Here is a 15,701-nt window from a genome sequence, read left to right on the forward strand (position 1 = left end):
CTTTTTGTTTGCTTGTCTGTTGGATTACTTGTCGCGGCGCAAGATAATACCAAATTGTGTGATTTCTCCAATGCCAATAATAATGATTTCCTTAGTACTCCGATTGCTCCTCTTAATGACGTTGAGTCTTGTGAAATCAATGCTGCTTTGCTGAATCTTGTTATGAAAGATCAATTTTCTGGCCTTCCTAGTGAAGATGCCGCTACCCATCTAAACAACTTTGTTGATTTGTGTGAGATGCAAAAGAAGAAAGATACGGATAATGATATTGTTAAATTGAAGTTATTTCCGGTTTCACTTAGAGATCGTGCTAAAGTTTGGTTTTCATCTTTGCCTAAGAATAGTATTGATTCATGGAATAAGTGCAAAGATGCTTTTATCTCTAAGTATTTTCCTCCCGCTAAGATCATCTCTCTTAGGAACGATATTATGAATTTTAAACAACTTGATCATGAGCATGTTGCCCAATCTTGGGAAAGAATGAAATTGATGATTCGCAATTGCCCTACTCATGGTTTGAATTTATGGATGATCATACAAAATTTTATGCCGGATTTAATTTTGCTTCTAGAAATCTTTTAGATTCGGCCGCGGGAGGCATTTTTATGGAAGTCACCTTAGGGAAGCTACAAAACTCCTTGATAATATTATGGCTAATTATTCTCAATGGCACACCGAAAGATCTACTAGTAAAAAAGTGCATGCTATAGAAGAAATTAATGTTTTGAGTGGAAAGATGGATGAACTTATGAAATTGTTTGCTACTAAGAGTGCTTCTATCAATCCCAATGATATGCCTTTGTCTACTTTGATTGAGAATAATAATGAATCTTTGGATGTGAATTTTGTTGGTAGGAATAATTTTGGTAACAATGCTTATAGAGGAAACTTTAATCCTAGACCGTTCCCTAGTAATTCCTCTAATAATTATGAAAATTCCTACAATAATTCTTATGGTAATTTTAATAAGATGCCCTCTGATTTTGAGAATAGTGTGAAATAATTTATGATCTCTCAAAAGAATTTTAATGCCTTGCTTGAATAAAATTGCTTAAAGTTGATGATTTGACTAGGAACGTTGATAGACTCTCGCTTGATGTTGATTCTTTGAAACTTAGATCTACTCCTCCTAAGCATGATATCAATTAGTCTCTCCAAACTATGATAATTTCCATTGATGAGTGCAAAGAAAGAACCGCTAGATTGCGTGCTAAGAAAGATTGCTTTATAAAGGCGTGTTCTTCTAGTTTCCATGAAAATAATGATGAAGATCTTAAAGTTATTGATGTTTCCCCTATTAGATCTTTGTTTTGCAATATGAATCTTAATAATGATGGGACTGGAGATGAGTCAACTTTAGTTAAAAGGCATCCCAATGATTTGGAGTTTTTAGATCTTGATGCTAAATTTGGTAAAAGTGGGATTGGAGAGGTCAAGACTTTAAATAGCATTGAACCCACTATCTTGGATTTCAAGGAATTTAATTATGATAATTGTTCTTTAGAAGATAGTATTTCCTTGTTGCAATCTGTTGTGAATTCTCCTCATGCTTATAGTCAAAATAAAGCTTTTACCAAACATATTGTTGATGCCTTGATGCAATCTTTTGATGAAAAACTTAATTTGGAAGTTTCTATACCTAGAAAACTTTATGATGAGTGGGAACTTACTATAAAGATTAAAATTAAAGATCATGAGTGTTATGCTTTATGTGATTTGGGTGCTAGTGTTTCCACTATTCCGAAAACTTTATGTGATATTCTAGGTTTCCATGATCTTGATGATTGCTCTTTAAATTTGCACCTTGCGGATTCCACCATTAAAAATACAATGGGAAGGATCAATGATGTTATCATTGTTGCAAATAGAAATTTGGTGCCCGTAGATTTTATCATTCTTGATATGGATTGCAATCTTTCTTGCCCTATTATTCTTGGTAGACCTTTCCGTAGAACGATTGGTGCGATTATTGATATGAAGGAAGGGAATATTAGATTCGAATTTCCATTAAGGAAAGGCATGGAGAACTTTCCAAGAAAGAATGTTAGATTACCTTATGAATCTATCATGCGAGCTACTTATGAATTGAGTGCCAAAGATGGCACTACTTAGATATATCCTCGCTTTTATGCCTAGCTAGGGGCGTTAAACGATAGCGCTAGTTGGGAGACAACCCAATTTTATTTGTGTTTTTTGTTTTTGTTTCTGTTTAGTAATAATAAATTTTGCATCTAACTTCTATTTAGATGTGTTTTATATTTTAATTGGTGTTTGTGCCAAGTAGAACCTATAGGATAACCTATGGTAATAGTTAATTTGATTCGGCTGAAAAACAGAAACTTTGCACGCACGAAAATAATTTTAGTAATTCACAGAAACGTGCTTTTACGTTGATTCTGTTTTCTGTAGATCAATAGACAAATTGCCCAGGATTTCCTATTTTTGTAGGATTTTTAGAGTTCCATAAGTATTCGAGAGTTACAGATTGCTACAGACTGTTCTGTTTTTGACAGATTCTGTTTTTCGTGTGTTGTTTGCTTATTTTGATGCATCTATGGCTAGTATGTAAGGGTATGAACCATAGAGAACTTGGAATATAGTAGGTTTAACACCAATATAAATAAAGAATGAGTTCATTACATTACCTTATGTGGTGGATTTTCTTTCTTTCACTAAGGGAGCTCATGAGATTTCCTGTTGAGTTTTGTGTTGTGAAGTTTTCAAGTTTTGGGTAAAGATTTGATGGACTATGGAATAAGGAGTGGCAAGAGCCTAAGCTTGGGGATGCCCATGGCACCCCAAGATATTCAAGAATATACAAAAGCCTAATCTTGGGGATGCCCCGGAAGTCATCCCCTCTTTCGTCTTCGTTTATAGGTAACTTTACTTGGAGCTATATTTTTATTCGCCACATGATATGTGTTTTGCTTGGAGCGTCTTGTATGATATTAGTATTTGATTTTTAGTTTACCACAATCATCCTTGCTGTACACACCTTTTGGGAGAGGCCCACTTGATTAGAATTTATTAGAATACTCTATGTGCTTCACTTATATCTTTTGAGCTAGATAGTATTTGCTCTAGTACTTCACTTATATCTTTTAGAGCATGGCGGTGGCTTAATTTTGAAGAAATTGATGATCTCTCATGCTTCACTTATATTATTTTGAGAGTCTTTTAGAACAGCCTGGTATTTTCTATGGTTATGAATTTGGTCCTAGAATGATGAGCATCCAAGTTGGGTATAATAAAAACTATCATAGAAAGTGCATAAACACTAGGATCAATTTGATGCTTGATAATTGTTTTGAGATATAAATGTGGTAATGTTAGAGTCATGCTAGTGGGTAATTATGAAATTGAGAAATACTTGTGTTGAAGTTGGCAAGTCCCGTAGCATGCACGTATGGTAAAAGTTGTGTGACAAATTTGTTGCATGAGGTGCTCTTTTGATTGTCTTCCTTATGAGTGGCAGTCGGGGATGAGCGATGGTCTTTTCCTACCAATCTATCCCTCTAGGGGCATGCGTAGTAGTACTTTGCTTCGAGGGCTAAGTAGACTTTTGCAATAAGTATATGAGTTCTTTATGACTAATGTGAGTCCATGGATATACGCACACTCACCCTTCCACTTTGTTAGCCTCTATTGTACCGCGCAACTTTCGCCGGTATCATGCACCCATTATTTACCTTCCTCAAAACAGCCACCATACCTACCTATTATGGCATTTCCATAGCCATTCTGAGATATATTGCCATGCAACTTTCCATCGTTCTGTTATTATGACACGCTCCATCATTGTCATATTGCTCTTTTCATGATCATGTAGTTGACGTCGTAATTGTGGCAAGGCCACCCTCATAATTTTCATACATGTCACTCTTAATTCATTGCATATCCCGGTACACCGCCGGAGGCATTCATATAGAGTCATATTTTGTTCTAAGTGTTGAGTTGTAATTCTTGAGTTGTAAATTAATAAAAAGTGTGATGATCTTCATTATTAGAGCATTGTCCCAAGTGAGGAAAGGATGATGAATACTATGATTCCTCCACAAGTCGGGATGAGACTTTGGACTTTAAAAAAAATATGCCAAAGAGCCCACCAAATAAAAAAAGGAGAAAGGCCAAATAAAAAAATAAAAAAATGAGAGAAAAAGAGAGAAGGGACAATGCTATTATCTCTTTTCCACACTTGTGCTTCAAAATAGCACCATGATCTTCATGATAGAGAGTCTCTTGTGTTGTCACTTTCATATAAACTAGTGGGAATTTTTCATTATAGAATTTGGCTTGTATATTCCAATGATGGGCTTCCTCAAAATGCCCTAGGTCTTTGTGAGCAAGCAAGTTGGATGCACACCCACTTAGTTTCTTTTGTTGAGCTTTCATATATTTATAGCTCTAGTGCATCTATTGCATGGCAATCCCTACTCACTCACATTGATATCTATTGATGGGCATCTCCATAGCCCGTTGATACGCCTAGTTGATGTGAGACTATCTTCTCCCTTTTTGTCCTCACAACCACCACCATATACCACCATAGTGCTATGTCCATGGCTTGCGCTCATGTATTGAATAAGAGTTGAAAAAGCTGAAGCGCGTTAAAAAGTATGAACCAATTTCTCGGCTCGTCATCGGGTTGTTCATGATGGGAGTATTTTGTGTAATGAAAATGAAGCATGGCCTAACTATATGATTTTGTAGGGATAAGCTTTCTTTGGCTATGCTATTTTGATAGGACATGATTATTTGTTAGTATGCTTCGAGTATTATTATTTTTATGTTTTATAAGCTTTTATCTTGAATCATTTGGATCTGAAAAATCATGCCACAATAAAGAAAATTACATTGAGAATTATGCTAGGTAGCATTCCACATCAAAATTTCTGTTTTTATCATTTACCTACTCGAGGACGAGCAGAAATTAAGCTTGGGGATGCTTGATACGTCCCCAATGGATCTATAATTTTTTATTGTTCCATACTATTACATTACCCGTTTTGGATGTTTATGGGCTTTACTTTAAACTTTTATATCATTTTTGAGACTAACCCACTAACCGGAGGCCCAGCCCGTGTTGCTGTTTTTTTGCCTATTTCAGTGTTTCGAAGAAAAGGAATATCAAACGGAGTCCAAATGGAATGAAACCTTCGGGAGCGATCTTTTTGGAACAAACGTGATCCATAGGACTTGGAGTGCAAGTCAAGAAACAATCAAGGAGGCCACGAGGCTGGAGGGCGCCCCCCCCCCTACTGGGCGTGCCCCCCTGTCTCGTGGGCCCCTTGGGAGTCCACTGACCTACTTCTTCCTCCTATATATACCCACGTACCCCGAGAACATCAGGGGCGACCACAAAAAACTATTTCCACCACCGTAACCTTCTGTATCTGCGAGATCCCATCTTGGAGCCTTCGTCGGCGCTCCGCCGGAGGGGGAATCAACCACAGAGGGCTTGTACATCAACACCATAGCCTCTCCGATGAGTTGTGAGTAGTTTATCACAGACCTTTGGATCCATAGTTATTAGCTAGATGGCTTCTTCTCTCTCTTTGAATCTCAATACCATGTTCTCCTCGATCTTCTTGGAGATCTATTTGATGTAACTCTTTTTGCAGTGTGTTTGTCGAGATCCGATGAATTGTGGGTTTATGATCAAGTTTATCTATGGGAAATATTTGAATCTCCTCTGAATTCTTTTATGTGTGATTAAGTTATCTTTGCAAGCCTCTTCGAATTATCAGTTTGGTTTGGCCTACTAGATTGATCTTCCTTGCAATGGGAGAAGTGCTTAGCTTTGGGTTCAATCTTGCGGTGTCCTTTCCCAGTGACAGCAGGGGCAACAGGGCATGTATTGTATTGTTTCCATCGAGGATAAAAAGATGGGGTTTATATCATATCGCATGAGTTTATCCCTCTACATCATGTCATCTTTCTTAATGCGTTACTCTGTTCTTTATGAACTTAATACTCTAGATGCATGCTGGATAGCGGTCGATGTGTGGAGTAATAGTAGTAGATGTCGGCAGGAGTCGTTCTACTTGTCACGGACGTGATGCCTATATACATGATCATGACTAGATAATCTCATAATTATTCGTTTTTCTATCAATTGCTCGACAGTAATTTTTTCACCCACCGTAATACTTATGCTATCTTGAGAGAAGCCACTAGTGAAACCTATGGCCCCGGGGTCTATCTTTTATCACATAAGCTTTCAATCTAATTTTAGTTGCATCTTTACTTTTCCAATCTATATTATAAAATACCAAAAATATATTTATCTTATCATATTATCTATATCAGATCTCACTTTTGCAAGTGGCCGTGAAGGGATTGACAACCCCTTTATTACGTTGGTTGCGAGTTCTTGTTTGTTTGTGTAGGTGCATGAGACTTTTGAGGATCCTCCTACTGGATTGATACCTTGGTTCTCAAAAATTGAGGGAAATACTTACGCTACTATTGTTGCATCACCCTTTCCTCTTCAAGGGAAACCAACGCAAGCTCAAGACGTAGCAGCCATCTATCTAAAACAACATAGACAAGCAAAATACTAGCAGGTACTAAGTTCATGATAAATTAAAGTTCAATTAATGAAATTACTTAAGAACTCCCACTTAGATAGACATCTCTCTAATCGTCTAAGTGATCACGTGATCCAAATCAACTAAACCATGTTCGATCATCACGTGAGATGGAGTAGTTTTCAATGGTGAACATCACTATGTTGATCATATCTACTATATGATTCACGCTCGACCTTTTGGTCTTGGTGTTCCGAGGCCATATCTGCATATGCTAGGCTCGTCAAGTTTAACCTGAGTATTTCTGCGTGTGCAAAACTGGCTTGCACCCGTTGTATGTGAATGTAGAGCTTATCGCACTCGATCATCACGTGGTGTCTCAGTACGACGAACTTTGGCAACGGTGCATACTCAGCAAGAACACTTATACCTTGAATTTAGTGAGAGATCATCTTATAATGCTACCGTCAATCAAAGCAAAATAAGATGCATAAAAGATAAACATCATATGCAATCATTATAAGTGATATGATATGGCCATCATCATCTTGTGCCTTTGATCTTCATCTACAAAGCACCGTCATGATCACCATCGTCACCGGCATGACACCTTGATCTCCATCGTAGCATCGTTGTCATCTCGCCAACTATTGCTTCTACGACTATCGCTACCGCTTAGTGATAAAGTAAAGCAATTACATGGCGATTGCATTTCATACAATAAAGCAACAACCATATGGCTCCTGCCAGTTGCCGATAACTCTGTTCCAAAACATGATCATCTCATACAATAAAATATAGCATCATGTCTTGAACATATCACAACACAACATGCCCTGCAAAAACAAGTTAGACGTCTTCTACTTTGTTGTTGCAAGTTTTACGTGGCTACTGTGGGCTAAGCAAGAATCGTTCTTACCTACACATCAAAACCACAATGGTATTTCGTCAAGTGTGTGTTGTTTTAACCTTCACAAGGACCGGGCGTAGCCACACTCGATTCAACTAAAGTCGGAGAAACTGACACCCGCCAGCCACCTATGTGCGAAGCACGTCGGTAGAACCAGTCTCGCGTAAGCGTACGCGTAATGTCGGTCCGGGCCGCTTCATCCAACGATACCGCCGACTCAAAGTATGACATGCTGGTAAGAAGTATGACTAGTATCGCCCACAACTCACTTGTGTTCTACTCGTGCATATAACATCTGCGCATAAACCTGGTTCGGATGCCACTGTTGGGGAACGTAGTAATTTCAAAAAAAATCCTACGCACATGAAAGATCCTGGTGATGCATAGCAACGAGAGGGGAGAGCGTCATCCACGTACCCTCGTAGACCGTAAGCGGAAGCGTTATGACAACGCGATTGATGTAGTCGTACATCTTCACGATCGACCGATCCTAGTACCGAACGTACGGCACCTCCACGATCTGCACACATTCAGCTCGGTGACGTCCCACAAACTCATGATCCAGTAGAGCTTCGAGGGAGAGTTCCGTCAGCACAACGGCGTGATAAAGGTGTTGATGAAGCTATCGACGCATGGCTTTGCCTAAGCACCACTATGATATGACTGAGGTGGATTATGGTGGAGGGGGGCACCGCACACGGCTAAAGATCAATGATCAACTTGTGTGTCTATGGGGTGCCCCACTCCTCCGTATATAAAGGAGTGGAGGAGGGCGAGGGGCCAGCCCTCCTAGGCGCGCCCCAAGGGGAGTCCTACTCCCACCGGGGGTAGGACTCCAACCCTTCCAAGATTAGGAGTAGGAGAGAGGGAAGGAGGATAGAGGGGAAAGGAAAGGGGGGTGCCCCCCCCCTCCTTGTCCAATTCGTACTATAGGGGTAGGGGTGCACGGCCTGCCCTGGCCGCCCCTCCTCTTCTCCACTAAGGCCCAATAGGCCCATTACACTCCCTGGGGGGTTTCGGTAACTCCCCGGTACTCTGGTATCTGTCCAAACTTGCCCGGAACCCTTCCAAAGTCCAAACATAGTCATCCAATATATCGATCTTTGTGTCTCAACCATTTCGAGACTCCTCGTCATGTCCGTGATCATATCTGGGACTCCGAACTACCTTCAATACATCAAAACACATAAACTCATATTACCGATCATCAACGAACGTTAAGCATGTGGACCCTACGGGTTCGAGAACTATATAGACATGACCGAGACACGTCTCTGGTCAATAACCAATAGCGGAACCTGGATGTTCATATTGGCTCCTACATATTCTAAGAAGATCTTTATCGGTCAAACCACATAACAATATACGTTGTTCCCTGATAACCCACAAGTATAGGGGATCAATTGTAGCCTATATCAATAAGTAAGAGTGTCGAACCCAACGAGGAGCTAAAGGTAGAACAAATATTCCCTCAAGTTCTATCAACCACCAATACAACTCTAAGCATACTTGACGTTTTCTTTACTAGAACAAGTATGAAACTAGAAGGACTTTGTAGGAGTTGTTGGATAGGTTTGCAAGATAACAAAGAGCACGTAAATATAAACTAGGGGCTGTTTAGATAAAGAAGCAATAAAGTAAATATAGAGAGTGTGGAAAAGTGGTGGTAGGAGTTGTGAAATTGTCCCTAAGCAATTGACTACTTTACTAGACTGATAGCAAGTGTTATGTGGGAGAGGCATAAGCTAACATACTTTATCTTCTTGGATCATATGCACATATGATTGGAACTCTAGCAAGCATCCGCAACTACTAAATATCATTAAGGTAAAACCCAACCATAGCATTAAAGCATCAAGTCCCCTTTATCCCATACGCCACAACCCCCTTACTCGGGTTTATGCTTCTGTCACTCAAGCAACCCACTATAAGTGAATCATGAACATATTGCAACACCCTACAGCAGGAATCCCTCACGCTTGCGCGACACAAGCAAAGCAAGCATCATCAAAAGGGGGTATTTCAAGATATTCAAAGGGATCAGAACAATCATCATAGCAATCATCTTTCGGTAAACATGAAGGGAAATTAAAGAATGTATGAGTTGAAGAGTTACTCTCATTAGAAGGGGGGCACGGGTAGCTAATCCGCTCTTCCTCCTTTTGTTCTTCGCTCTCCTCATCATATTTTTCATCCAATGAGTTCACAGTTTCATCAATACCTTCGTCGATAGACTCCTGCAAAATATTAGTCTCTTCTTGGACTGCGGAGGAGTCCTCAATATATAGTTTAACATAGGCATTAGAAGCATAATTATCATAACAATAATTAAGTATGGCAAAAATTTCAGATTTGTAGAGAGTAGCATCATACGTTTCAATCAAAGAACCAATTGTATAAGCACCCTTAAAAGCAACAAATTCTTCAATCTGTTGAACATCATAGTAATTATAAACACCCTTAGCATATGAAGATGCGATTCCATTATCACTAAACTCACATTGGTAGGGAAGGTGTTTCTTAGGGTTTTCAGAACAACAAGTAAAATCATATATTTCACATAAATTCCAAGCATAGCATTGCAAATGATGTATTTGATCCAGTAAAAGTTTCCCTTTCTTAGATATACGGTGTCGCACATAACAAGCATGCTCATCTAAAGATTTGCCCTCAACTAAGCTAGTTGGGGTTTCAGCACGAGCACAAAGGGATTGAAGATGATCCAAGTAAAAAGCTTTAGGAGTGTGATAGATTTTGAGTGGTTCTTCAACCATTGGTTCAGTAGGTACAACTAATGTTTTTGGTATTTTTCGTTTCCTACCCATAACTAAAGATAGAAAACAACTAAGAACAGCAAATAAAAATTACTTACTGATAAAGCAAACAAGCACACACGAGAATATTCACCCCACGCTATGACTCCCCGATAACGGCGCCAGAAAAAGGTCTTGATAACCCACAAGTATACGGGATCAACTGTAGCCTCTTTCCATAAGTAAGACTGTCGAACCCAACGAGAAGATAAAGGTAGAACAAATATTCCCTCAAGTTCTATCGACCACCGATACAACTCTACGCACACTTGACGTTCGCTTTACCTAGAACAAGTATGAAACTAGAAGGACGTTGTAGGAGTTGTTGGATAGGTTTGCAAGATAATAAAGAGCACGTAAATATAAACTATGGGATGTTTAGATAAAGAAGCAATAAAGTAAATATAGCGAGTGTGGAAAAGTGGTGGTAGGAGTTGTGAAATTGTCCCTAAGCAATTGACTACTTTACTAGACCGATAGCAAGTTTTATGTGGGAGAGGCATAAGCTAACATACTTTATCTTCTTGGATCATATGCACTTATGATTGGAACTCTAGCAAGCATCCGCAACTACTAAAGATCATTAAGATAAAACCCAACCATAGCATTAAAGCATCAAGTCCCCTTTATCCCATACGCCACAACCCCCTTACTCGGATTTATGCTTCTGTCACTCAAGCGACCCACTATAAGCGAATCATGAACGTATTGCAACACCCTACAACGGGAATCCCTCAACCTTGTGAGCCACGGAGAGCACCATAGGACAGCAACATAACCACAAGCAAATTAAACCAATCATAGCAATTCACCAATTACCGATAGGACAACAAAAATCTACTCAGACATCATAGGATGGCAACACATCATTGGATAATAATATGAAGCATAAAGCACCATGTTCAAGTAGAGGGTACAGAGGGTTGCGGGAGAGTGGACCACTGAATATAGATGGGGGAAGGTGATGGAGATGTTGGTGAAGATGACGGCAGTGTTGGTGAAGATCGCGGTGATGATGATGGCCCCCGGCAGTGTTCCGGCGCCACCGGAAGCAAGGGGGAGAGAGCCCCCCCCCCCTTCTTCTTCTTCTTCCTTGACCTTCTCCCTAGATGGGAGAAGAGTTTCCCCTCTGGTCCATGGTCTCCATGGCATGGGAGGGGAGAGAGCCCCTCCGAGATTGGATCTGTCTCTCTGTCTCTCTCTGTTTCTGTGTTCTGGTATTCTGCCCTTTCACCGTTTCTTATATATCCGGAGATACGTAACTCCGATTGGATTGAAACCTTCGCCAAGATTTTTTTCTGAAAATTGGCTTTCTTGCGGCCAAAGAAGAGCAGCAACCACTTTCCGGGGTGCCCACGAGGGTCAGGGGCGTGCCTGCCCCCCTAGGGCGCGCCCCCTGCCTTGTGGCCCCCTCGGGCACCGTCTCGCGTTGATTCTTCTTCCTAGAGGTCACAAATATTCCAAAAATATTCTCCGTCCATTTTTATCCCATTTGGACTCTGTTTGATATGGGTTTTCTGTGAAACATAAAACATGCAACAAACAGGAACTGGCACTAGGCACTGGATCAATTGTTAGTCCCAAAAATAATATAAAAAGTTGCCAAAAGTATATGAAAGTTGTAGAATATTGGCATGGAACAATCAAAAATTATAGATACAATGGAGACGTATCAGCATCCCCAAGCTTAATTCCTGCTTGTCCTCGAGTAGGTAAATGAAAAAAGGATAATTTTTGATGCGGAATGCTACCTAGCATAATCTTGATCATATATCTAATCATGGCATGAATATTAAGACACGAGTGATTCAAAGCAATGGTCTATCATTTGACATAAGAACAATAATACTTCGAGCGTACTAACAAAGTAATCATGTCTTTTCAAAACAAAATGGCCAAAGAAAGTTATCCCTACAAAATCATATAGTCTGGCTATGCTCCATCTTCATCACACAAAATATTCAAATCATGCTCAACCCTGATGACAAGCCAAGCAATTGTTTCATACTTTTGATGTTCTCAAACCTTTTCAACTTTCACGCAATACATGAGCGTGAGCCATGGATAAAGCTGTTGGGGAACGTTGCAGAAAATAAAAATTCTCTATGCTTCACCAAGATGAATCTATGGAGTTCATCTAGCAACGAGAGAGAGGAGTGCATCTACATACCCTTGTAGATCGCGAGCGGAAGCGTTCAAGAGAACGGGGTTGAGGGAGTCGTACTCGTCGTGATCCAAATCACCGAAGGTCCTAGTCATGAACGGACAGCACCTCCGCGTTCAACACACTTACGGTTGGGGAAGATGTCTCCTCCTTCTTGATCCAGCAAGGGGGAAGGAGAGGTTGATGGAGATCCAGCAGCACGACGGCGTGGTGGTGGATGCAGCAGCGATCTCGGCAGGGCTTCGCCAAGCACTACGAGAGGGAGAGGTGTTGCGGAAGGAGAGGGAGGCACCAAGAGCATGGGTGCGGATGCCCTCCCTCCCCCCCCCCCCCTCTTTATATAGGGCCCCTAGGGGGGCGGCCCTAGGAGATGCAATCTCCAAGGGGGGGCGGCGTCCAGGAGGGAAACTGGCCCCCCAAGCTAGGTGGAGGCGCCCCCACCCCTAGGGTTTCCAACCCTAGGCGCAGGGGGGGCCAAGGGGGGGGCACCAGCCCACCAGGGGCTGGTTCCCCTCCCACTTCAGCCCATGGGACCCTCCGGGATAGGTGGCCCCACCCGATGGACCCCCGGGACCCTACCGGTGGTCCCGGTACAATATCGGTGACCCCCCGAAACTTTCCCGATGGCCGAAACCTGAATTCCTATATATAATTCTTCACCTCCGGACCATTCCGGAACTCCTCGTGATGTCCGAGATCTCATCCAGGAATCCGAACAACTTTTGGGTTACTGTATACTAATATCTCTACAACCCTAGCGTCACTGAACCTTAAGTGTGTAGACCCTACAGGTTCGGGAGACACGCAGACGTGACCGAGACGACTCTCCAGTCAATAACCAACAGCGAGATCTGGATACCCATGTTGGCTCCCACATGCTCCTCGATGATCTCATCGGATGAACCACGATGTCGAGGATTCAAGTAACCCCGTATACAATTCCCTTTGTCAATCGGTACGTTACTTGCCCGAGATTCGATCGTCAGTATCCCAATACCTCGTTCAATCTCGTTACCGGCAAGTCACTTTACTCGTACCGTAATGCATGATCCCATGACCAAACACTTGGTCACTTTGAGCTCATTGTAATGATGCATTACCGAGTGGGCCCAGAGATACCTCTCCCTCATACTGAGTGACAAATCCCAGTCTCGATCCATGTCAACCCAACAGATACTTTCGGGGATACCCGTAGTATACCTTTATAGTCACCCAGTTACTTGTGATGTTTGGTACACCCAAAGCACTCCTACGGTATCCGGGAGTTACATGATCTCATGGTCTAAGGAAAAGATACTTGACATTGGAAAAGCTCTAGCAAACGAACTACACAATTTTGTGCTATGCTTAGGATTGGGTCTTGTCCATCACATCATTCTCCTAATGATGTGATCCCGTTATCAACGACATCCAATGTCCATAGTCAGGAAACCATGACTATCTGTAGATCAACGAGCTAGTCAACTAGAGGCTTACTAGAGACATGTTGTGGTCTATGTATTCACACATGTATTACGATTTCCGGATAACACAATTATAGCATGAATAAAAGACAATTATCACGAACAAGGAAATATAATAATAGTCATTTTATTATTGCCTCTAGGGCATATTTCCAACAGTCTCCCACTTGCACTAGAGTCAATAATCTAGTTACACTGTGATGAATCGAACACCCATAGAGTTCTGGTGTTGATCATGTTTTGCTCGGGGAAGAGGTTTAGTCAACGGATCTGCGACATTCAGATATGTATGCACTTTGCAAATATCTCACTTTGCAAATATCTATGTCTCCATCTTGAACGTTTTCACGAATGGAGTTGAAGCGACGCTTGATGTGCCTGGTCTTCTTGTGAAACCTGGGCTCCTTGGCAAGGGTAATAGCTCCAGTGTTGTCACAAAAGAGAGTGATCGGCCCCGACGCATTGGGTATGACTCCTAGGTCAGTGATGAACTCCTTCATCCAGATTGCTTCATGCGCTGCCTCCGAGGCTACCATGTACTCCGCTTCACATGTAGATCCTGCCACAACGCGCTGCTTGCAACTGCACCAGCTTACTACCCCTCCATTCAAAATATACACGTATCCGGTTTGTGACTTAGAGTCATCCAGATCTGTGTCGAAGCTAGCGTCGACGTAACCCTTTACGACGAGCTCTTCGTCACCTCCATAAACGAGAAACATATCCTTAGTCCTCTTCAGGTACTTCAGGATATTCTTGACCGCTGTCCAGTGTTCCTTGCCGGGATTACTTTGGTACCTTCCTACCAAACTGACGGCGAGGTTTACATCAGGTATGGTACACAGCATGGCATACATAATAGACCCTATGGCTGAGGCATAGGGGATGACACTCATCTCTTCTATACTTTTGTCGTGGTCGGGCATTGAGCCGAGCTCAATCTCACACCTTGCAATACAGGCAAGAACCCTTTCTTGGACTGATCCATATTGAACTTCTTCAATATCTTATCAAGGTATGTGCTTTGTGAAAGACCTATGAGGCGTCTCGATCTATCCCTATAGATCTTGATGCCTAATATGTAAGCAGCTTCTCCAAGGTCCTTCATTGAAAAACACTTGTTCAAGTAGGCCTTAATGTTGTCCAAAAGTTCTATATCACTTCCCATCAAAAGTATGTCATCTACATATAATATGAGAAATGCTACAGAGCTCCCACTCACTTTCTTGTAAACGCAGGCTTCTCCATAAGTCTGCATAAACCCAAACGCTTTGATCATCTCATCAAAGCGAATGTTCCAACTCTGAGATGCTTGCACCAGCCCATAAATGGATCGTTGGAGCTTGCATACCTTGTTAGCATTCTCGGGATCGACAAAACCTTCCGGCTGCATCATATACAGTTCTTCCTTAAGATAGCCGTTAAGGAATGCCGTTTTGATGTCCATTTGCCATATCTCATAATCATAGTATGCGGCAATTGCTAACATGATTTGGACAGACTTCAGCTTCGCTATGGGAGAGAAAGTCTCATCGTAGTCAACCCCTTGAACTTCTGATAACCCTTAGCGACAAGTCGAGCTTTATAGATGGTAACATTACCATCTGCGTCCGTCTTCTTCTTAAAGATCCATTTATTTTCTACCGCTCGCCGATCATCGGGAAAGTCTGTCAAAGTCCATACTTTGTTTTCATACATGGATTCTATCTCGGATTGCATGGCTTCAAGCCATTTGTTGGAATCTGGGCCCACCATCGCTTCTTCATAGTTCGAAGGTTCACCGTTGTCTAACAACATGATTTCCAGGATAGGGTTGCCATA

The sequence above is a fragment of the Triticum aestivum genome, chromosome 6B (genome assembly GCF_018294505.1).
Source record: "Triticum aestivum cultivar Chinese Spring chromosome 6B, IWGSC CS RefSeq v2.1, whole genome shotgun sequence".
Taxonomy (NCBI): Eukaryota; Viridiplantae; Streptophyta; class Magnoliopsida; order Poales; family Poaceae; genus Triticum; species Triticum aestivum.